The sequence below is a fragment of the Protopterus annectens genome, chromosome 7.part0 (assembly GCF_019279795.1).
Source record: "Protopterus annectens isolate FY-2018-M chromosome 7.part0, PAN1.0, whole genome shotgun sequence".
NCBI classification, from domain to species: Eukaryota; Metazoa; Chordata; order Ceratodontiformes; family Protopteridae; genus Protopterus; species Protopterus annectens.
This window is the reverse complement of record NC_056739.1, coordinates 1,319,232,492-1,319,257,522: the sequence shown is the minus strand read 5'-3', so window position 1 is coordinate 1,319,257,522 and position 25,031 is coordinate 1,319,232,492.

Genomic DNA, 25,031 nt, shown 5'->3' with positions numbered 1-25,031 from the left:
CTGTGTCGTTTCCAGTTGCTGTAGATATCTTAGGAGGTACATACCACATGGGGCATTGTACTCGATAATGGGCTTTATGTGTGATGTGTAGAGGGGAACACTGACGTATATGACACACCTTTTGTGATGACGTGTGCCACGTAGACAGTTGACATGACTAGTGTGGCACTGTGATTATCAAAGGGGTGACTACTGTCCACCTGTGTCCCATGGTCTCATCACACCTTCGGTGTTAAGTAGACTACCACCTATGTGGTAGTTCATGGGTACAGAGTCTTTGCAAGAAGGTATGCCAATGCAGTGTCAAAAGTAAGCTTGGGTCCATGGCTTTGTCACCAGGCATCTGTTGCAGTAAATATGACCCTGTCTCTCTCTCTCTCTCTCTAAATATAAATATATATATATATATATATATATATATATATATATATATATATATATATTTATACACACACACATACATATAAACATCCATTGGTGTACATGTAGATATACATATAGGCACATATACAGTCCACCTTTCATGGTGGGGATATCAATTATGCAAAGGTTGTGAGGTATACCGTTATGTCATAATATTGCACAGTGTTGTGTGGAATGCATTGAAGGTGTTCTCAGCCATGTAGCTTTAGCAGGCCTCACTGGCTGCAACACTACAAACCTGACGAATCATACCCACAGTGTTTAACCACCACATGTCATATAACAGCACTGTATGCTGTCTTGTTTGCCACACACTACAACCTACATAGACATATGCACATAACAACCTTCAACCACATATATATGTCCACCCTTCACAAACAGTTTCAGTATGTCCCTTTCTCTATGCACATGTACAGATGCTAATATATCTGACACAGACAGATCTCTCCATATCTGTGTGCCATACACACACAAGGTCCACACTGTTGTAAGTTTGTGTACCTCATGGCTGACCTGTTGGGCCTTGGTGCAACATGAACAGGTGTCACATGTGAGCACACAGTAATATTAGAGGGTGTATATATAGCTGCAAATGCTAGATTAATATACTAGCCTGGTACAGCTGTTGCCAATGCTAAGCTACATATTAATATGACTATCATGCATTTGTTACTCTGTCACATCCATGTTTATATAACCGTATGTGCTACTCCCACAAACAGACATTGTACACACTACTGTACAGAACACAGATAGCATGGATCAGATGTTTGGCATTTAATGCTGAACTACATATGTCACAGTCATATCCCACTGCACACAGCTACACAGTGATGTCTCCATGCCAGTAGTTATGCAGAGCATCTGTGCATAGATATGTACTGCTGCCACATATAGATGATTCAAACTATGTAGAGTACTCTTCATAAACATCTACTACATGCCAGTAAATACATAGCTGTTACATACCTTACCTTTGTATGTGTTCATATTCCTCTGTTTCGTGTGCTTTGTAATAGCTTTTCTTTTTATAGCTTATGATTTTCTTCAAGATATATTTTTTGTTTCAATATGATTATTCTTCTTTTCAATATATTATTACTTTTGCAATATTATTTTTTTCAATATATTTTTCTTTTCAATATATATTTTTTTTTAAATATTTTTTTTTAAATATATATTTTTTCAATATGAGATTTTTTTTTGCAATATATTTTTCTTTTCAATATACTTTTTTTTTCAATATATATTTTTTCAATATATTCTTTTTGTTTTTCTTTTTTTTGCTATATATTACCTTTTCTTTCAATATATTTGTGGTTGATCTTTTTTCTTTTTTTCCTGCTGCTGTTGGCTGCGTCTGTACATCCCTCTCTCTCTCTCTCTCCCTCTGTACTTGCAATGAAGTGATTGCATGTGTGGACAGCAAGTACAGCCTGCTTTTATAGGCATCTGCACATGTGCATGTGATGGCCTCTGCACCAACTTGTGGCCACCATTTGGAAATTGCATGCAGCCTGCTTTCTGGTACTTGCAGTACTCACTGTCATAGCAACCCAATACTATAAATTGATAAGTCAGGTAGGCGTAGCCCTTTCAGCTTTCCAAAGTGGGGACCATGCTTGTGTGCTGTGGACACCGTTGTGTAAGTCAGAAGGTTGGTATACTTCTCATAACTGATGCTAGGGGTGTAGCCAGTGATTTGAATGTTGTACTCAGACCTGAATGTTGCCACTTCCAGTACACAGTTGACTGTAGAATTGTACTCACCCCTACAAATGCTAACACAAGATACATGGGAGTATGTATTTTCTTTTCTACTTATACAATTAGCTGGCATACATACGTAGTTATTGAGATGTTTTCATTTTGCACATGAACTGTTTGAGTACTGCTGTACTGTGGATATTAATGTACTCACTTCTGCACAGTTTATGCTTTTTCTTTTGTTGACATTATCACAGGATGCTCATGAAAACTGGACAGTTCCAGTACTGGGTATGCCTACCTACATCCTTGCTGTACCTTGAACACACAGGTATTGTGTACATTTGGGTGGGGATTGTCCTGCTATGATACTGTGTGGGGGGTTGTAAAGTGCTGCTGTAACATTATTTACTGCTAGAATGTCTGGTTCTGTTATCACAGTCATGTAATGCAATTCCACAACAACTGCTGGTAAAGTTCCACAGAACAGGTTTTGTATTATGGCATTCCTATCTTTCCTCTACATTCACACATTCTGATGCATGATATATATATTTCAGCAACAACCTGCTGTATATCTAGTGTGGCCTAGTGGTACTTCATGCAGTCTAGTGTGTCCAAGGTCCGGGTTTCAAGACTGACAGTGGTGTTTTATTTTGCTGCTGAGCAGAACAAGGTCCCTCATATGCAGGGTGACTAAGGCACTTTTAAGCAGTTGTAAGTGGGTTTGCGTGGGTTTGCGTGACACTTAGCAATACTAAGCTAAGCGCACACTCGCGCAAACCCGCTTACTACTGCTTAAAAGTGCTTACACTACCCCCGCGCCCATTTCTTTGAAAGAAAAGAAAATGGGGAGATAGGAAAGTGGTGAAAAAGGGGCACAAAGAGGGAAAGACAGTAGGGAAACCAGCTTGGGATGTGCAGGACGGGTGTAGGGAAGGTCCATAGCTGCCCATTTCTTTAAGAGCAACAGCTGTGCATATACTAGTAATTTGGAGGGGAATTTGAAACCTTCCACCCCTGAGAGAGGGGTGAGGACAACAAAGTATATTGTACTGCCAATTAAATTTCAGTTTCTGTGTCCAGCGGACATTTGTGCAAAATGGGCAGCTATGTATGGGGCGTAATTGCAGACTGCCCATTTTTTATTTTTTTTTCAGGTGAGAGTGGAATGTGGGGTAGGGGAAGTAGGTATATTTTGGGAGGTAGGTTGGGGAGGTAAACAGACAAGACAAACAAGATGCACACAGGGGCGGAATATGACACATGGGGTGGGTGAACACCATTGATGGGGAAGGACGTTTGGAAATCACAAGCCCATGAGCTCACGAACCTTCACAGCCCAGAGGGTGGCTGTGCTGGGGGCTGCATAGGAGGGGCAGGCTCACCCATGAGTCACGCAACTCTTGCCTTGAGCTGGCATAGAGGATCAGTGACTGAACACTCAATCTCCCTACCCACCACAGCCCGGACCATTTGGAGGGTGATAGGTGGCCCTCCTCCAGCTATGCTTGCAGGGGGGCGAACCCCATCCCCTGCAGCACTTCCACCTGAAGGTGGCACAGGGCCAATGGAGGAGGAGGTCCCAGGCTGGGCACCAGACCTGCTGGTGCCAGGTGCCATTGCCAGCTGAGGTGGGACAGGTGGGTCCGCTGGGACCGGCCTTCCCATACGTTCTGTGTTTAGGTGAATTTAATGACAATATGGGTTGGTAACAGCCAACAGCATTCCAAATTAGTTGTAACAGCATGCAGTAATATTCCCATTAACCCAACAGTGAACAGCAGGCATAACACATGCATATATAGAACAACAGTGGACATTCCAACAGCATGCAGGATTGATTGGTGGCAACAGGCCACCAAGATTGTGGTGTTTGAACAGGGCACATGCATCAAAGTAAATGCAGATATTTATAAACCAATAGGACATATGTCCCAACAAATGGTTTGAGATTATACATAGCCATTGAGGTGTGGAATTGCATTGTTTATGCACATAGAGTAGGGTGTAAAAAGATACCTCCATTAACAACTTATATGTACTTATAGTTTACACTACATTCCTATTGACTGCAGGTGTATATCCCCTACATGCATTATTACACTAGGCAATGTCCATTACGTTGTGAAATGTGTTTTGCTAGTTCCTTATATACCTGACATGTATCTGACATACAAACTGTCCAGGATGCAGATGTTACTGCTACGTATTTATATATTTTATTTATATTTATATGTCTACATATCCTGATGTGTTCAGGTGACATTATCAGTTATATTTTAACAGCCCCCTACATTTCTAGCAGCACACTGACATTTCTGGTGAACACAATAACAAGCTACTCGTGTGCCAGATTTACCTATACATGCCAGCCTTGAAACAACAGTTGAGGACTGTATATATGCTTAAGAGATACTGGCACTCCCTTCATCCACTTTCTATGGGCCTACCCAAGTGTGGGTTGACAGTGCTTAATACAACACTGCTATTTCTATTCTGCAAGAGTACATCAACATTTCGAAGAAAGTGTCACGGACACACTACAGGAGTTATACCTTTATTAATTACATTACACACTTTTCTAGTGGCTCTCTCGTTTATTTGATATTACAGTGCATGCAGACGTCTTATTCAAGATGTATTATACCTTCATTTATGGTTTACAGCACTCTTTTTCAGGCTCTCTCTCACTTATTTTATATTACAATACATGCAGAGAAATAATTCAGGACTTATTACACCTTTATTAATGGGTTAAAACACTCTTTTTCAGGCTCTCTCACCTATTTTACATAACAGTACATGCAGAGAGGTTATTCAAGCCTTATTATACCTTTAGTATTGGGCTACAACACTTTTTGTCAGGCTCTCTCACTTATTTTATATAACAGTACATGCAGAATAATTACTAACCTGCCTGGTGGTGCAGCCTTAGCAACCTATCTGCATAGGCTTGCTGATTCGCAGCATGGACACCTGCAGCTGTGAAGAAAATGAAGTGATATTGAAACATATACCTATCCATACTATCGACTACACTAGCAATTTTTACATACTTCATTCAATGGCTACCTACACAGTAGTGGGGCATTTTGCATCCCACGGGCCTCCTGTATCCATTGGTTCAGTTGGTCCTGCTTGCATCTATTCAGGTCTGTATGGTGGAGTCTGACCTGCTCACCAGTCTGAGGGATGCCTGTGGCACTAGTGAGTTCATGTGAGAGACAGTTCCAGGCTTCTGCTTTGTATTCCGTGCCCTGGAACTGGCCCTGCAGGAGTCTAGCATCATGATGATGGACGAGGAGCCAAACCATCACTTTTGACTTCTCAATGCCCCATTGTTGCGCTAGGAAGCAAGAGTCCTCTCCGACACTAGCCATTGCTGCTTGCAGATGGGAGCTACAACCAGTTATGGCAAGTATTCCTGCCTATGGAGCTTAAATATGCCTCATTTCCCGCACTTATTTGTGATTGGCCGGATTTGAAAATTCTCAGCTGAGTGCACACCTGCTTAGCACTGGGTAAACTTTGATTAATATGTATATATGGGTGTTGACAGTACATGAACATCAAATGCTGTCATGGCTTATTGGATCAGTACTGTGATTATGGTGCACACTATCCCGGGTTCGAGGCCTGTAACTGCTTTTTATTTTACTACTGGCCTGACCGGTAGGGGGTTTGGCTGTGTTTAGCCGACTTTGCTCAACTTTGCCCAACGTTGCTCTACGTTTACCGACGTTGCCCAACGTTGCACTAGTTAGCGTGGTGCGAAGCTTCGCGCAAACATGTTTTGTTTGCACTAGTTGGCGCGATGCGCAGTTCCGCGCAAAGCTATTGCGCTAGTTAAAGCACTACTAAGCTATGAGCAATTATACTTAAATATGCTTAATACTGGTAAACTTTGCTTAGCAGTGCTTCACACTGCTTAAGATACATTACTTATGACTTTATCAGTATGCATGTCCATTTCACCTTCTTACATATATATATATATATATATATATATATATATATATATATATATATATATATATATATATATAGAATATCGCTCACTACTACATAGGCCATTTCAATGCATTGTACTAATATTTAAAAGGTAAATGTCAGGAATTAATTTTATGCACAGATTTACTACAGAAAATGGGAAGGGGAGTGGTGGGACTCGAACCAGGAATGCCTCCTCTTTGTGCGAAGGCTCTACCACTACGCTATTGCTATTTTGCATATAAGTAGTTCATTATCCTCTTCGATGTCTGAACTGCTAACTGTAGCTAAGCAATGGACAAACCCACGCACACACGTGCAAATACGGGCAGCTATATCGGGAATGAGGAAAAAAAATGGTTTTACATTTTATTATATTTGTACAAGGGTTTGGAATGTGGGGGAGTGTAGTGTTGGAGATTTACACATTTGAGCGGACTCACTCATGTCTGGTGGCATTTGCTGTTTAGGCACTTGCAGGGGCATGGATATTTGGACTGCTCGGCAGTCTGACACGCCCCCTGCACTCGTGCACGCTCCGTGTTAGCCTTAGAGTTGAGTCAGCGCGCCCTCATGCATATGCAAGACGCGCTGATGTCATACTCTTAGACTGCAGTCTCCGAGTAAGACTTAGTTAGTCTTACACGGAGGATTGGTGAATCCTGGCCAATGTCTATTAATAGTTAACTTAAAATCCAAAAAAGTTAAATGATGCCTCCATAGTTAAAATATGTGGACATTGTTTGCACATTCCGCATTTATAATTACCAGGAAGCCTATTACTACTAATATATGGCATTTTTCTTTGCTCCAATAAAATTTTCAAGGATCTATCCATCCTAAACACTATATTAGGTTTTACAGCCACCAAACCCCAGACCATATGATCTAAGGCAAAAAAAATCCAATTTTTGTATATAATATTCATCACTGTGGAGCTATCTTTGCTAAACACTGTGGTACATGAAAAAACACCTTTTTTTTATTACTACTATTCTTATTATTGTTGAATTGTATATTAGCCCCACCGTTTCCAATTATATTGATGGCTGAATTTTGTTCAGAATTCAAAATCGATTTAAATGTACCATTCTGCCTTTTGGAGATGACTTCCCTACTAATATTAGTTAACAACATTTCAGGGTAACCTCTTTTCTTAAACATACCCAGAATAAATTCAATTTCACTTAAGAAATCATCTTCCTCAGATACCATATGTGCTGCATGTACCAGCTACCCCTTTACCACAGATTTTTTTTGATAGTATGGATAGCAGCTGGTAAAATCCAAATAGGAATTGGAAAAGGTGGGTTTTTGATAAACTTTTGAACTAATTTTTTTTATTGATAGAATTAACTATTATTTCAGTGTCCAGATAAGTAATCATTTCCCTGCTAAAAGAATGCGTGAACCTTAGAAATGTTTTTGAAGTATTTATATAATTCAAAAAGTCTATTAATGCGCCTTCTGATCCTGTCCAAACCAAAAACAAGTCATCCAGGAACCTGTTGTAAAAAGCTATATATGGAAAAAAACAACTTTTTACAATAATTTCAGATTCTCAGTAGGACATCACAAACTTGACATACTTTGGCGCACATGGTGCCCCCATTGCTACACCCACCTTCTGCCTGAAGTACTGACCTTTGAAATAAATGAAATTGTTATAAAGTACAATTTCCATCAAGGATACTATTAAATTAACTGAATCTTGGTTAAATTTGTTAGGAATAACTAACTGCTCTTCCAGCCAATTCAAACCAATGTCATGGGGAATGACAGAAAAAAGATTTTGCACATCTATGGTAACAAACCACATGTCATTAGTGAGCTCTAAGTTGTTTAAATTCATAAGGAAATCCCAAGAATCCTTACAAATAAATTCCAAACCATTCAACCCTTTCTTCAAATAATTGTCTACTAATTTAGCTATAAAATATGTTTTAGACATATTGCCATCAACAATAGGTCTAAAGGGCGAGTTATTTAAGTCTTTGTGGATCTTAGGGATCCCAAAAACGCTTGCTATCCTAGGGTGGTCATTTGTAACATAACTATATTCATCCAAACTCAATGATATAACATGTCAGCAATCAACATATCAATCCTGCTGAAAGAAACATTAATTTCATTCTTAGAGACCTCACAATAGGTGCCATCTATAGGTATGGTGTTCATGTGATTACAATAATCCACAGTTTCCATTACAGCCATACCACTTCCTTTAATGGCAAATGTGTTTACATTATAGACACAAGGTACAGGGTTTGATTTTCATGGCTTGTTTGTCCAAGGGGTATAAGTCTTACTTTGAGTGTGAGCAGTATTGGGTTCATATCCTAGATAAGCCCAGTGTTTATTATCCTTACCAAGAACCCCCCTCACCACAAATCCTTAGTTACCTCCCTACTAACATGCTCCCTGCCCATACAGACACCCATGATACTCTGGAGCCAAATGACTTTTGGTCAGCAGCAAGGACTGTAAGGGCCGTAGTAGTCATTAACCTAGTAAAAACCTATGAATCTATGAACAACAATTAGGATATAATTCATTGTCTACTAAAGTGGGTTCTGGGATAAAGCAGTTCTATATGGAACTTAAAAAAGTTAATATACTGATTATAAATTTTATTATATTTCAAACTGGTTATACTAGTCCATAATGATTTTAGGATACATTTTGCTATCTAGGAAGCTGTGGATGAATAAGGTTTGATTATTTATGTAACGTGAACCATCTTATTTAAATGGTACCTTGAATAATGCACTGAAAAAGGCAGGCTAAGGCAAAACCACAGTTTGTTTTTTTTCCTTTTATTTCTCCCTAATAAAGTGTGGCCTATATATGTTTGGTGATGGTCGATATTTTGGAAGTGGAATATAAATATAATATGTATATATAGATACATAACTGCACACACACACACACACACACACACACACACACACACACACACACACACACACAAATCACAGCCCCTACCTACTTTTGGTTTTATATTGTTAGTTTTTATATATATATATATATATATATATATATATATATATATATATATATATTCCAAAAAAAAGAAATTATCATTTTCATACATACCAGAGACCTCAAAACTGAATGCTGAGTAGCAATAAGTTGGGAACCTAGAATCCCACACAGTTCATATGATGGGGCTTGCCCCAGCATAAATCACTAATTTCAGACAAATGTCCTTTCCTCATCTTCAGACTGCAACTATATATATTTGGTTTGGAAGATATGCTATTTTTTGGAAGGCTAATTCATTGGCAGCTGAAAAGAACTGCAAAATTAACAAATATATACACTTGAATGCTAACTACTATTTCACAAACCTGAACTAAATAGTTCCACATAATATACTATAAGCAAAGTGTAACTTATAATTTAGTCAATAGCTTACAGAGGATAGATTTTTAGCTTAACTTCCCCCCCATGTGTTAGAATACAGCCAGGCAGATGACATACCCAAGTCCTATTATTAAAAGATTATAGGTACACTAGAATAATGACCACTAGGGCCCTTATAAACCTAGCCATGCGACCCAAATGTGACCGACAAATTTGATTTATAAAGGGGGTGACTTACTAAGTGCCTCTGTCCATCAGAGACATTGGATCCAGACCAGGGGTTATTGTGCTTCACAGTACCAGTGTCAAAATATTTACGAATAGAATATTTACTGCATTTTTATTTTTTTGCCCAACCCTGTTTGTCATTATCCTTTCTCTTTCATACATTTATTTGTTTATGTTTTTGTTTTTCTCCACTTCTGTTACTATGATATGCAGCAGTATATCAACCTGTGCCTCTCACACTGGAAAGCCTGTTGTACCTCGCACAGGTGACAGCACTAGTGGCCCTACCACAAGCACCACAAGATGCACCCAGCACATCTGAGTCACACCTGCCGCCATTGCTTCCACTCCTGCCCTACTTTTACCACCTGTCCTACATTGGGTAGCCTACACAGGAGGGTGATACAGTGGTACCCACATGTAGCAGTGCAAATGGAGGTGACATTTTGACAGCAGCTGTCAGAGCTTGTGGTGGAGATAATATATAGGTGGTTGACTGCTTGTATTAGCCACATGAAGACCATGCTCCAGTGACCTGTAGAGTCACGTCCCTGCTCAACACTGAATCCACCTTCTGAGCCAGGACCCAATAGTGATGGTTTCCAGGGTGATGAGTAATCTCACACAGGGAGAACATTGTTGAACACCCAGTCTTAACTCCCACCTGGAATTCTCCTCCCTTTCATGTCCCTGTCTACCCCTGTATGGTGCACAATCCTCCCCTCATAATTTCTTCCCTTTGTCATCAAAAGAAACAGGGAGTGTGGGAAAGAGTATGTGACAGCAAAGACAGACCAGACTAAGAAAAAGCCATGGTTTTCACAGAGAGTTTACAAAGCATCAGAGGGATCTCATTGTTAAAAGGTATCAGTTAGGAGAAGGGTACAAAAAAATTATCACAGCATTGGATGTACCATAGAACACAGTGAAGACAGTCATCAAAATGTGGAAAATATATGGGACAACAGTAACGTTGCAAAGAACTGGATGGCCTTCCAAAATTGATGAAAAGACAAGACAAAAACTAGACAGGGAGGCTGCCAAGAGACCTACAGCAACACTGAAGCACCTGCTGGAATTTCTGGCAAGTGCTGGTTGTGTACTACATGTGACAACAATTTCCTGTATTCTCCATATGTCTGGACTATGGTGTAGGGTTGTAAGATGGAAGCCTTTCCTTACACAGAAAAACATCCAGGCCCAGCTAAAATTTGCAAAACAATACATCAAGTCACCCAAAAGCATGTTGAAAAATGTGTTATGGTCTGATGAGACCAGGTTCATATTTTTGGCCACATTTCCAAAAGGTACAAAAGGTACGTTTGGTACAAAAACAACACTTTGCATCACCAAAAGAACATCATCCCCACAGTGAAGCATGGTGGTGGCAGTATCATGCTTTCAGGTTGGTCTTCTTCAGCTGGAACCTGGGCTTTATTCAAGGTGGAGGGAATTATGAACAGTTCCAAATACCAGTCACTTTTGACCCAAAACCTTCAGGTGTCTGTTAGAAAGCTGAGGATCAAAAGGAATTTCACCTCTCAACATAACAATGACCCCAAGCATACACCCAATGAACAAAAGAATGGCTTCACCAGAAGAAAATTTAAGTTTTGGAATGGCCCAGCCAGAGCCCAGACCTTAATCCAATAGAAAATCTGTGGGGTGACTTGAAGAGGGCTGTGCACAAGAGATCCCCTTGCAATCTGACAGATTTGGAGCACTTTTGCAAGGAAGAGTGGGCAAGTATTGCCAAGTAAAGATTTGCCATGCTGATAGACACCTACCCAAGAAGATTGATGCTGTAATTACATCAAAAGGTGCTTCAACAAAGTATTAAAGGGTGTGCACACAAAACAAAGTATTAGTTTAAGGGTTTGCACACTTATGCAACTAGCATATCGCACGTTTTTATTTTTTATATTTTGTCCTGGGGAGTGCCTTCTGTGTGGAGTCTGCATGTCCTCCCCATGGTTGAGTGGGCGTTCGAAAGACATGCGCAAAATGGACGTGCCTTCGTTGAAGGGTGGACGTCGAGCTGGCACCTCGGCATTCCTGAAAATCTACTGCCAATCATCAGCGGACCGGAGTTCTGCTGTGGCGACCCCTAACTGGGAAAAGCCGAAAGACAAACAAAGTACAGTTTTGTATCTACCACAAATGTTCGAGTGTATACACTGCCGCAGTCATTACACTTGGGTTATCCTGCCATCAGGTGGTTCCCCAGTCGGCCTGAGTTCAAAAGTCTTGGTCTGGCGTCGGTTGCTGTCGCCTCCTCCCTGACGCCAGTGCGGCAGGGGTATATAAGATGCAGCCGACGCCATTTTCTTCAGTTTTTCTTGCCCCAGATGTCACGTGCCCCCAAATAGGTAGGCAATTCAAATTGCTAATAAAACATACATAATAAAAGCAAACAACAACTTTCAGCTACCAGCAAATACTCCCCATAGGTAGTAAAGGGTAGAAGACATAGGTACGTACCAGCAAGTAAGAGGGGAAGGTGGGAGGGGAAGGAGGGAGGGTAACCTGGACTGCAGCAGTGTATACACTTGAACATCTACATTTATGGTAGGTACAAAACTGTACTATGTTCATCATGTTACACTGCTGCAGTCATTACACTTGGGTAGAATCCCAAAGCTGAGGTTGGGTGGCTGGTTCTATAAGGCATTAGGGGTGGCTATAAGGCCCTGCAGTACTGCAGTGGCGAAGCCAGCTCTGGATTTAGAGTATAGAGGCAGATGGTAATGCTTGGTGAAGGTATGCACAGAACTCCAAGTTGCTGCTTCCAAAATATCCTTGGTAGGTACTCCTCTGAGGTAGGCAGTTGAAATGGCTGTTGCCCTAGTGGAGTGAGATCTAATGCTGCTAGGTACAGGTTTCCCATGGTGTGTATAGCAGAAACATATACAATGTCCTATCCATTTTGAAATAGTCTGTTTTGAAATGGCTTTTTCCTGTGCTCCTGCAGCATATGCTACCAATAATTACTCAGATTTCCTGAAAGTTTTGGTTTTGTCCAAGTAGAAGCGTAACTGCCTGTGAATGTCCAAGGTATGCAGTAGTCTCTCCCCTTTATTCTGTGGTTTTGGATAAAAAGTTGGCAAATTAATAGTTTGGTTTAGAGCCACACTTCATACCACCTTTGGCATAAATGTAGGGTTAGTTCTTAAAGACACCCTGTCCTGGTGGAAAATGAGGAAAGGTTCCACTGCCATTGGTGCCTGTAATTCTGAAACTCTTCGTGCTGATGTTATTGCCAGGAGTACAGCAGTTTTCCAAGAGATATATTTTAATTCTGCTGTGTTAGCTGGCTCAAAAGGAGGTAAAGTCAATTTTTCCAAAACAAAGTTGAGATCCCAAGCTGGAGTAGGTGCTCTACGGGGCAGTCTTATGTTTTTAGCCCCTCTGAGGTACTGTCTTAGCAAGATTAGAGAAAATTGGTGGATCCGTGTTGTAATGAGCAGAGATGGCAGAGGCGTAGATCTTGATGGATGAGAAGGAGAGTCCTTTGTCCAGCATCTCAGTTAAATATTGTAGTATCTGAGGAATGTTTGGAACATGAGGGTCAAGGTTGTGTGCTTGGTTCCAGGCACAGAATCTCTTCCATTTATCCGAATAGGCTTTCCTGGTACTAGGCCTTCTGGCCTCCAGAATGACATCCATAACAGCTTTGGAGAGCAGCATTGCCTGCTTGACTAAGGAATCTTCCATGCAGCTAGGTTTAAGGTCTTTAGCTGGCTGTGTAGTATCTGATTGTTGTGCTGAGTCAGAAGATGTGGGATTTGAGGCAAAATCCAGGGTGGTGCTTGTGCTAAGTTCTTTAAGATTGGGTACCAGTGCTGGCGTGACCAGTCTGGTGCAATCAGAATCATCTTTGGCTTTTCTTGCCTGGCTTTTATGAGTACCGTTGACAGGAGAGGTAGTGGTGGGAAAGCGTATACTTGTAGGTTTTTCCAGCTGAATGATAGGGCATCCACTTTCCATGCTTGTGGATGGTAACTCCTTGTGCAGAATTTCTGTAGCTGGCAGTTCATTGGGGATGCAAACAGATCTATGTCCGGGCACCACCATTTCTGTGTTTTCATTCTGAATATCGGTGGATTCAATTCCCATTCATGGGGATCCATGATGTTTCTGCTTAAGTCGTCTGCCAGTGTGTTTTTCTCTCCTGGCAGGAATTGTGCTTGCAGATGAACTTGATAGTTTACAGCTGTGTTCCACAAGGTCATGGCTTGCCTGCAGAGGGGGTAGGAGTGAGTGCCCCCTTGCTTGTTTATGTACCACATAACTGTGGTGTTGTCTGTCTTTAGTAGTAGTTGTCCTGGATGCAGCAGGTCCTTGAAAGCTATAAGTGCATTTTGTACAGCTAGCATCTCTTTTTGATTGATGTGAAGATGCCTTTGTTCTACGGGCCACTTGCCCTGAATACAGTTGCCTGCCATGTGTGCTCCCCAGGCGTAATCCGATGCATTTGTTGTCAGTGTTTGCCTGGCTGTGGGTTGAGTAAAAGGCTGTCCCTTGTTGAGGTGACAAGCTTGAGCCCACCACTGAAACTCATGTTGAAGGCAAGGAATTAGTGGTATAACTGTTTCCAAAGTTTGACAGTGTTGAGACCATACATTCTTTAGGTACCATTGTAGTTTCCTCATATGCAGTCTGGCATATGGAATTAGTAGTATGAAAGATGCCATGTAACCCAAGGCCTGCAGAATTTTTCTTGCAAGGAGTTGAGTCTTTGTTGCCATCAATTGAAAGTATTGAGTCAGTTGTCCTTGCTTGTCTGGCGTCTGATAAGCCATCTGGGCCGTTGTGCTCAAGCTGGCACCCAGGAATATTATCTCTTGTGGGGGCACTAGTTTTTGTTTACCCCAGGCAACTTAATAACTTTTTTACAAACGCCAGATGCTTTAGAAGAATGTCCTTGCTCTCTGCTTGAATCAGGCAGTCATCCAGGTATGGATAAATTTGAATTCCTTTCTGTCTGCATAATGCAATTACTGGTGCCAGGCACTTTGTGAATACCCTGGGAGCAGTAGATAAGCCAAAGGGCAGTGCAGAGAATTGATAATGCATTGAACCAGCTATGAATCTGAGGTATCTTCTGCAGTTTTGTCTGATAGGGACATGCAGGTATGCCTCCTTGAGGTCCAATGTCACGAGCCAAGCTTTCTTGCCCAGCATGGAAAGAAGCTGCTGCAATGTCAACATTTTGAATTTTGGAACATGCAGGTAAGTGTTTAGAGAAGAAAGATCCAGAATGGGCCTCCAGGCTTTGTCCTTCCTGGGAACTAGAAAGAGTCTTGAGTAAAATCCTTGTCCTTGCTCCTGTGGTGGTACCTTTTGAATAGCTCTCATATCCATGAGTGCTGTAATTTGTTTTTGAGCCTCTGCCCATTGATTTGGTGGCAGATTTGGCATTCCTTTTAACCTTGGCAGAGTGTGAAAGTGGAACCTGTAACCTTGAGATACAATGTTGAGAACCCATTTGTCTTTGGTGATCATATGCCAATTGTGATAAAAAAGTGCTAGTTTTCCTCCCAAGGGGGCTGCCAAGAGAGAGAGTTGTTTGGCAGCTGTAGCGGGAAGTCATTGGGGCTGCTTTTTATATGGTTGGGGCCTGTCTTCCCCTTCTTTCTGGCATGATGCAACCCATTGTCGAGGCCTGTAAGGACCTTGTGGTTGACCTCTACCTCTTGGACGTCTGTATCTGCCCCTTTGAGGTCTGTCTGTAACTGGAAAGGACCAATTCTTAGTTGGCCAATTTCTGTTAAATCTTGGAGGCTGAACCTGTAAGAAATCTTTCACTGTTTGCATAGATTTTGCCTTATCCTCCATTTTCTTTAATACCTCTTCTGCCTTAACTCCAAATAACACATCCTGCTGCAAAGGTGCATCCAATAATTTTGCTTTAACATGGTCTGGTAACGTATGTTCTTTTAACCAAGCATGTCTTCTAATGACAGAGCCTGTAATGGCTGCTCTACAGGAGGCCTCTAAACAGTCAAAACCACATTGCAAAGTATGTTTTCCCACCTGTTCAGCTGCATGCAATAAATCCTGCATTTCTTTAAAAGTAGGAGGATCTGAATCTGGAAGCATTTTTGTTTCAACTGAGACAGTAGAAATTGCTGATATTTTAGTATGTGAAACTGGCAATTTAAGGCTCTCATTGCTAGAGTTGCAGACGTATATACTTTCTTTCCCCATCTGTCTAATGCTCTGGAATCTCTGTCAGAGGGAACTGGATTCTTGGCTGATGAGGCCTTAACCCCTTTGGGTCCCTGGGAAATAGTTTCAGGGTCAGCAACAGGGCTTTTGTACAGAAATTTGTGAGAGTCAGGGACTCTGTAGTATCTGTCAGGTTTAACTGGGGCTGGAGGTAAGGAATCAGGATTTAGGCTGGATTCAGTATACACATCATCCACAATATCTAACACTGGCGGAATAGCAAGGGGTCTGTGTTGAGGTAATAAAAGGAAGTCTCTGAGCCTTTTCTTGGATTCTGAGTAATCCTGGCCTTCAAAAAACAATATAAACTAAAACTTCACAGTAACGGAAATAACAGCATGGACTGGAAATAAATAAAATGTTTTATTACGATTCTGGTACCTCGGCCTTCACCTTCACATGGAATAATTCACATTCTCAAACACAGTCTTATATGAACCACCCAACATTTCATTAATTGAAATCAATTAACATTGCTCCAAAATTTAAAGTATGGAGGTTCGGCGAGGGATTTAATTTTTAGTGTTATAGCCAAACCCTATGGGGTGGGGGCAAACAACAATTTTCAAAGGAGGTTATTAAATATGGAATCAAAATATATTATTAACTTTAATACTCTCTATCCTAATGGTATGAATTTGGAAATATGAAAAGAATGAATGGATGTTTTAGAAGAATTATTTTGATATATACTAATTAAGTGTATAAGTAATTTTATACATAATAAAATATAGTATAAGGTATAAATGTTTTTTGTAAATGTGATTTAGATTTTACAAATGTGGCTTTAAATTTTGGAGCAATGTTAATTGATTTCAATTAATGAAATGTTGGGTGGTTCATATAAGACTGTGTTTGAGAATGTGAATTATTCCATGTGAAGGCGAAGGCCGAGGTACCAGAATCGTAATAAAACATTTTATTTATTTCCAGTCCATGCTGTTATTTCCGTTACTGTGAAGTTTTAGTTTATATTTTCTTTTGGCGGCTATATTCAGCAATTTTGGTGTTTTTTGGTAATCCTGGCCTTCCCAATGGAAATGCTCCGTTTCCCCAAAAGAGTAATCCTCAGGCGGAGAGGCTGATGGAATTGACTCCTCAGCATCAGAATCCTCATAAGGGGGTAAGGAATATCCTAGGTCTGAGGATGAATCTGAAGAGATGGACACCTGGTCGGATGAGTCATAGTCCGCATCCTGTCTAGGCCTTTTATCAGGAGGGGGATGGGACCCCCTGATCAGAGTGATTAGGTCTTCGGCCATCTTGAGCATTTGTTTCTTAGGTATGGAGGCCTGTGCTGGAGAATGCTGTATTTGTTTCTTTGATTTTAAAGCTGGCTTAGACTTAGCAGAGGGTTTAATGCTTAACTGAGTAGGTCTGAAAACTCCCTCTGAAGCTGCGGGTAGCTCAGCTACTCTGGATCCCTCTGAAGGGTTAGTTTCGGTAGGCTGAATAACTTGTGCATCCGAAGGCCCAGCCATCTCCATGTGGGAGTCAGAGGCGGCCTGTGGTTCTACAGAAGCGGTCATCAGGGGCTGCAAAGTCACCTCACTTGAAAACCGGAGAACCGGCGACTGGCCTAGAAGAGGCTTCATCGTCAGTTTTTGGCCTCGGATGCCTATCCTTGTCTTTGCGCTTTTTATGTATTCCGGTCATCGGTCGTTCCGACGGCATGGTATAATTGAATTTTCTACCAAAATAATGTCGGGCAAAATCAAACCGACGTTTAATAGTGCGTTTGTTAAACCTAGCACAAAACCGACAACCAGTGACGTCGTGGTCTGGGCCTAGGCATGGAATACAATAAGAATGGAAATCCTTATGTGGTATTTGCTTCCCACAAGAAATACAGTTATTAACTTTTACAGATATCGGTCTGAGGCAAGAAAAAGTTTCCCCAACGGGGTACTTAGCTTTGTAGAAGACTTCAGTTCTGGATTTGGAATGAAAATCTCAGGAGACGGCCGACCGGCACTTGCGAACTGCTTTTGCTTCAGGCACCGCGCGGCAAGAAAGACTAAAGAAAATGGTGTCGGCTGCATCTTATATACCCCTGCCGCACTGACGTCAGGGAGGAGGCGACAGCAACCAGCGCTGAACCAAGACTTTGGAACTCAGGCCGACTGGAGAACCGCCTGACGGCAGGATAACCCAAGTGTAATGACTGCAGCAGTGTAACACGATGAACATCAACATATTTTGTCCCCTAACAGATTTGTTTTTCAATTGAATTGCACAGGTTATAGGTCACATTAAGGTGGGAAAAGTTTTGAAATGATTTATTGTGGTCTCATTTTTTTATATCACAAAAACCTGGCATTTTAACAGGGGTGTGTACACTTTTATATCCACTGTATACATTAAGTGTTCCTTCCAGTAAAATGTAACGAGGAATTACTGGACTTATGCCAGATACATCGCATGAACAGTGATGTAAAAAAAAAAATTAAAAATGACACATTGGCATGCATCATATATCCTGCAGCCATAGAGAAAGGTCTGTCTTGGCATAATTGCTTTTTTATTGCCAACAGATGTAATAGTAGTCAGAATAAAGCTGGATTTTACAATGTAAAGATACATGATTAAGAGAACCACTTAATTCAGATGCTAAAATGTTTTGGAAAATTACAACAGCAGAATGAGGTTAGCTATTTTAATGCACTGCCATGACTACAGAGCAATGTTTTAGAAAGTGTTCTTCTCAGCACTGTTTTGTCTGAAATGAAATTACCTCCAAGACACTAAGCAACAAGGGTTCACAGCCCTGCCGCCTTGACACTGTCTGTAACTAGGTAATTGGGGCAGAGAACAAGAGACAAAAGCCTGCATTTGTTCTACTTTAGCAAAGAGTTTGACTTTGTACAAAAAGTTGCTGAGGAAATGAAATAATAGAGAACTGATTGATGACTGAAACAGAGGCTGCAGAGTCAGATGGTAAATGAATCATGTCATGGATAACATGCTACTTGGGGGCAGTGAGTCATCATATGGAACTTCTTAAAATAGCTACAACAATGTACGACAGTGTAGACAAGGACAACACAGATGTTAAGGTGCATGGGGGGGGTCTGGCAATAATGGGGGTATGACAGTCCTTCTCTAACGATCTTAACTAAAGTTGCATCATATATCCAGTGTTCTGTTTCTGCTTTGTTCTATATTGGAAACCCCACCTAGTCATAAAATAAACACATGAATAAATAAATAGACGAATGAGCAGTAAATTTTCATACAATATCTGGTAATCAGGATAATTCAAGATCATTATGACAAGCTGTATATGAATTAGACAGAGGTAAAGACAGGAGAGCAACAGCTCAAAGTAGTTTGTTAAAAATATTCAGCAAGATAGAAAATGGAATAATATACCTATACACTAAATCAGAAGACAAGAAATTCAGAAAAAATAGTAAAAGATTTGTGAGGCACAGTGGTGCAGTCCTCATAAAACTGTTCTCAGTTAGGATAGTTTGAGTATAAAACCTTCCTGCACATGTCCTTCCTGTGACTGGATTTCACTGGATTCTACAATCCTCTTCTACATCTTAAAACCAAGCTGAAGGTGAATCAGGGGTGACTCATTCTATTGAACTGCAGGGCTGCAGCCCCCCAGCCATAAAATGAAAAGAAACAGAAATGTAAAATGGGTCCCCTGTATATGCGTGCTCCTATCCAGATTGCCATTTAACCAGTCCGGATTACAGAGAAGGCATCAGTGTGTACAAATGCCCAGAAGTCTATGCAGTTACAACCGCAGAGACTGGATGGAGATCGGACTGCACGTTTGCAGTCATGCACATGAATAGACAGCACTGATTGGCTCCAGGGAATCCCGCTGTCGCTAAGGGGCTAGGGTTTCTCTGCATGGAAAGATACTGGTGCTGCTTGCATGGGAATTATACCACTCTTGCTAAGGGAATAAGGTTCAGCTGCAAGGAAAGATACTGGTGCTGCTTGCACGGGAATTATGCAGGTACTGGCCTACTTCAGAAGCTGTATGTGTGCTCTCGCTAAGGGAATCAGAACACGGGAATACAGGTCTACTTCAGAAGGTGTGTGTGTGTGTGTGTGTGTGTGTGTGTGTGTGTGTGTGTGTGTGTGTGTGTGTGTGTGTGTGATTTTTGCCTCATATTTTTGTTCTGTTCCTCAAAAAATCTGTAGTTTACTGGAGTTCTGTAATCAATAAAGAATTGAATTCACTAAATAATGACAGGCATTTGAGTTTCACACTTCATATTCTTCAGAAAATACATGGTAACACAAAACCTTTTATTCTAGCAATTTTCTAAGTTTATAAGATCAATACTTGAAAATTGTCCCTATTTTTGGGGCTGTGCTTCCTCATTATTGGCTTTGTCCAGGTTTTTTGTGCTAAGAGGGTGAGGCTATGGTGAGATCTTAATTCACTGAATATGTTTGGGGGCTGTATTCCCCCATTATTGGCTTTGTCCAGATTTTTTGTGCTAAGAGGTTGAGGCTATGGTGAGAACTTAATTCACTGCATATGTTTGGGGGCTGTATTCCCCCATTATTGGCTTTGTCCAGGAGTTTTGTGCTAAGAGGTTGAGAGCTATGGTGAGACTGAATTCACTGAATATGTTTGGGGGCTGTATTCCCCCATTATTGGCTTTGTCCATGTGTTTTGTGCTAAGAGTTTGAGAGTTATGGTGAGAACTGAATTCACTAAATGGTAACCATTTAAGTTTCAGTCTTCCTGCCTTTCAAGAAGCAGCTTATATGGCATAATGGTATGTTGTTTTGACTGCAATGCACAGGGTCCTAGGCTCAAGACTTGGCAGTGAAATGCATGGTGGTAACATATTATTTTATTCGAGCAACTTTCCACGATTATACAAGCAATGTTTAAAACATGTCCCTGTTTTTTGAGCTTTTGTCCCCCCAATAAATTTTGGCTTTTTACAGATTTCTTGTGCTGCAAAATTGAGAGATACAGTTGAATGTTGAGTGGATTTTACAAGGACCTGAGAGCTTCAGGGGAAGAGAAGTTTAGTGTTGCTTATACTGAGTTGTCTTGCATTGTTAATAGCATTACAGGTTGAATACTTGCTTTTGATGCAGACAGCTGTGGGTTCTACTTCCACAGTATTTAGATGGATTGCTGATACTGTACTGTGTTGTACTTTTAAAGGGGGTGAATACTGCATTCCTGAGAATGTCCTCTTTGGCAGAGATACCTAGCAACTATGAACCTGTTATCAGTTTGCCATCCATTCCCTATTGCAATATTACTAGCTTATCATTTTTTTAATGTAACAGGAAATGTATTCCTCAAGGGCAACAGGCACTTTATTTGTAGACGAAACAATAAAATATAAAGTTGTTTGTTAGCAGCAATCTCTTCATTAGTTACAGATCTCTTTAATGTGGAATTATTTAGATGACTTTTACTTCTTCAGAGATCGTGCATTCTTACTGATACTGGTGGACTGTAAAAGTTTGAGTAGACTTTTATGACGGAAATGTTCTGAATTGGGCACTTTTGTCATTATTGGTGCATGCATTTTGTTTCATTGTTTATTGAAAAAAGTTTCAAAAAATGAATTTAAAATGCCCTCTAAATTGTACTATATTATACAAGGAATATAATTTAATACAGTCAGGAAGGTGCTTATTGATAATATGATCAGCTCAGGTATGCCTCCTCCCAGTTCTTGGTTGGATGTGTTCGATTAGGAACCAGTTAAATCAACTTTCTACAAGCACAAACTTTTTTTGTTACTAAATATTTTCACTGATTGAGTCTGAATGGTACTGAAAGTAATGAAGCCAGATTAAAGCAATCACTTTTCTTAGATCTTTTTTTTTTGGGGGGGGGGGGGCTACTTATTGTCCACACCTAGGGAGCTATGTACGTCATGTAGGATTTCTGCTACACAATTCTCCCGGCTGAACTATACCTTTCAACTGTCCAGATTTTTACAGAATGAATAGATTTTTCCTTCTTATTTTTGGTTTGTTCCTCATAAAATTTGTGATTTTCTTGCAAATCATTTAGGAATGAAGTAACTTAATAACAGACATTAAGTTTCAGACTTCAAACCCTTCAGAAAAATGCATGCTAAAGCAAGGCCTGCTATTCTATCAACTGTCTAAGTTTATACAAGAGCAATTTTTAGTACTGTTTGTTTGTTCCCCCAATATATTTGGCCTTGTCCAGATTTCCTGTGTTAACAGGTTGAGAGGTATGTGCAAATAAATCGCTTTATAGAATTAGGTATATCCAAACCTCTCAACTGACCCAGATTTTGGCTCAAAATGTTGCTCTCCCCCTAATAATCCCTCGGCAAAGTGACAATTTTGGAAGAAAAGTGGAGGTTTACAATTAATAAATAACTGTAATGATTAGAGTTAAGGATTACTTTTATTTTAGAAATGCTTGTAGATTCTCTTATTTTGTCAGCTGCTCAACTTAACAATACTAATATTAAAAAATGTGTCCCTTCTTTGACATGTTGCCAGCTGTATTGTGTGGCTATTTTATATTTTTGCATCATATTTTGGTCCGTTTTTCATAAAATTGTGGTTTTCTGGCAAATTAGTGGCAAATCATTAGACTGAAGTTCGAAAATAATGACAGACATTTGAGTTTCAGATTTTATACCATTCAGAAAATTCATACTAATGCAAAACCTACTATTCTATTATCTTTCTAAGTTTATAAGAGCAATATTTAAAAATTGTCCTTATTTTTGAGCCTTTGTCCCACTTCTATTTATGGCTTTTTCCAGATTTCATGCTCTGAGGTTGAGAGGTATGACAAATATGTCAGGGCCATCACTGTCAGACAGACATTTCAAATTGTGACATACATATTGTACCCCACTCCCCCATGTAGTGACTCTGGATGTGTCCAAGCAAGGCAAGGAGCAGTCATGCAGTGTGCAAAGTATCCCCCCATCCAAGGTAGACACAAGTACTACAGTGGCTTTTCATCTGTCCTTGATTTTGCAGAATGTTCTGGTTTTCTGTCATATTTTTATACTGTTGATTTATGCTTCTTATTATTCAGAAAAGGCATGTTGTTGCAGGGCCTGTTGCTCTGTGTTTAAGTAGCAATGCTTTAATGACCATCTGGTAAGCTTGTCTGAGGTTATAAGATGCAAGTAAGCCTTAATAAACATACTGTTAAAGAATTATCAACAATGAAAGCCTTTTTGTTGTTGCCATGCAGAGTATATTTACATAACTAGATAACATATAAATACCTTGAGTATTGAAATGCATATGGCAGTATTTGTAATAAAGGACAGAATTACAGTATTTTCAGAAGCTCATTACATTTGTTGGAGACTCACAGTCATCTTTGCAGGCTTTACCCGTAAACTAAACAGAATGCCAGTCTATAATGTGTGGTCCATAACTTGTGCAGGAATCCTTTAAGCAATTTATCTTGGGCTTGTCTCTTGTTTGCTGTTTATTTTTTACTTTGATCTTGTTTTCCCCATGAAACAAGTAGATAGTTGTCAGGCAGCAGGGTTTGGATAAGAAACATTTGTACAAGTGGGGGTAATTAGTATCACAGAGATTGCTACTTTCAGCATGTTACCTGGTACTTTTATAAAGCTGAATATAAATTATAATTAGAACTGCAGTGCAAGGAGAAGTGGTTTGAGTTGAGTGCTGCTTGTTTTTTATACTTGATTTCAACTCGCATTTCAGTAATGTATTTAAAAAGTAATTTATTTTTTCATGCCTCATAACCTTTTTATTTCCACTTAGATATTAAGTAAGCTGTCATGTAGCCAATGCATTGAAATAATTTTTTTCCTTCTCCACTTCGTTTTGTTTTGACTGGACTCACATCCAGGGCAGCATATTTAATTAAAGTCCCAGTTTTTGTGGTTTTGAATATAGCTCCACCCCTTTCAAGTTGGCCATACCCCTTTCCATTGGCCCCCCTCATTCAACTGTCTCCTGCAGCCCCCCTTTGATTTGAAGTCACCAGCCACAACTGAGGTGAATTGCTGATCCTTCAGATCACTCTTATATTTCCATGCAGTGTGTGTGTGTGTGTGTGTGTGTATGTGTGTGTGTGTGTGTGTGTATGTGTATGTGTGTGTGTGTTCTTTGCCTTGCATATACTGAGTGCTAGACAGGCTCCAGCTCCATACGACCATTAATAGATAAAGCAGGTACTGGAAAATGAGTAATTGAAAGACACAGAAATAATATATATACATATACTGTAGACATATGGACATTCAGTTGTTACAGCCATAGATGCAAATAGGACGTGCTTTCTTAACTAACTTGGATAAGGAAGCAGAACTGGAGGCAAGGGACAACTATAAAAGCATGAGGATACAGACGTAAAACTAAGTGGAGGAGTCTTGAGTTCTTTACCTGTAAATCCTTTTTTAATTATCATATGACTAATCGATTTCTTCACAAAAAATGATATATTCACAATCTGACAATGTATTGTAAATTTATCTATTTTTAGTACATATTAAAACTATGATAATTCAATAGCCAGTTTCAAGTACAAAAACTCCAGTCACAAATACTAAAAAAATACTTCTATATAAATCTGTTGTTCTATATAAATCTGTTTTCTCATCCTTTATCAATACTCATCTGCAGTTTTTAATGAAATGGACACTTAGCTATTCTGCTTGTGAACCTCAGAAATAAACATTGATTTAAGTATCATTCATGTAATACAGTGCTTTTATTCTTCCTTCTGAAATATGATATCTGCCTAATGTTTGTGAACATTTTTACTAACTTGCCACTAAATAATTCTGAATAATATGGAAGGAAGTAGTGCAAGTATTTTTTTCTAGAATATAAATCTCTAATACTAGAAAACAATCCCCAGGATTCAATAATGCCTACACTAAGTGTATACTGTTCTGAGTGAACAGACAACACAGGCATAACTCACACCTTCTTCCTCCTAATTTTAGTTTTCCTACTGATTTTCGGGTTTATATCATATATTTGAAATTCCAAAATATCGAACACCATAAGTTCGAACTTGGAATTTCGAAATATGATAACATCGAACACTCAGAACAGCAAATTTTTTCCCAGGGAAACAATTTGCTGTTCCG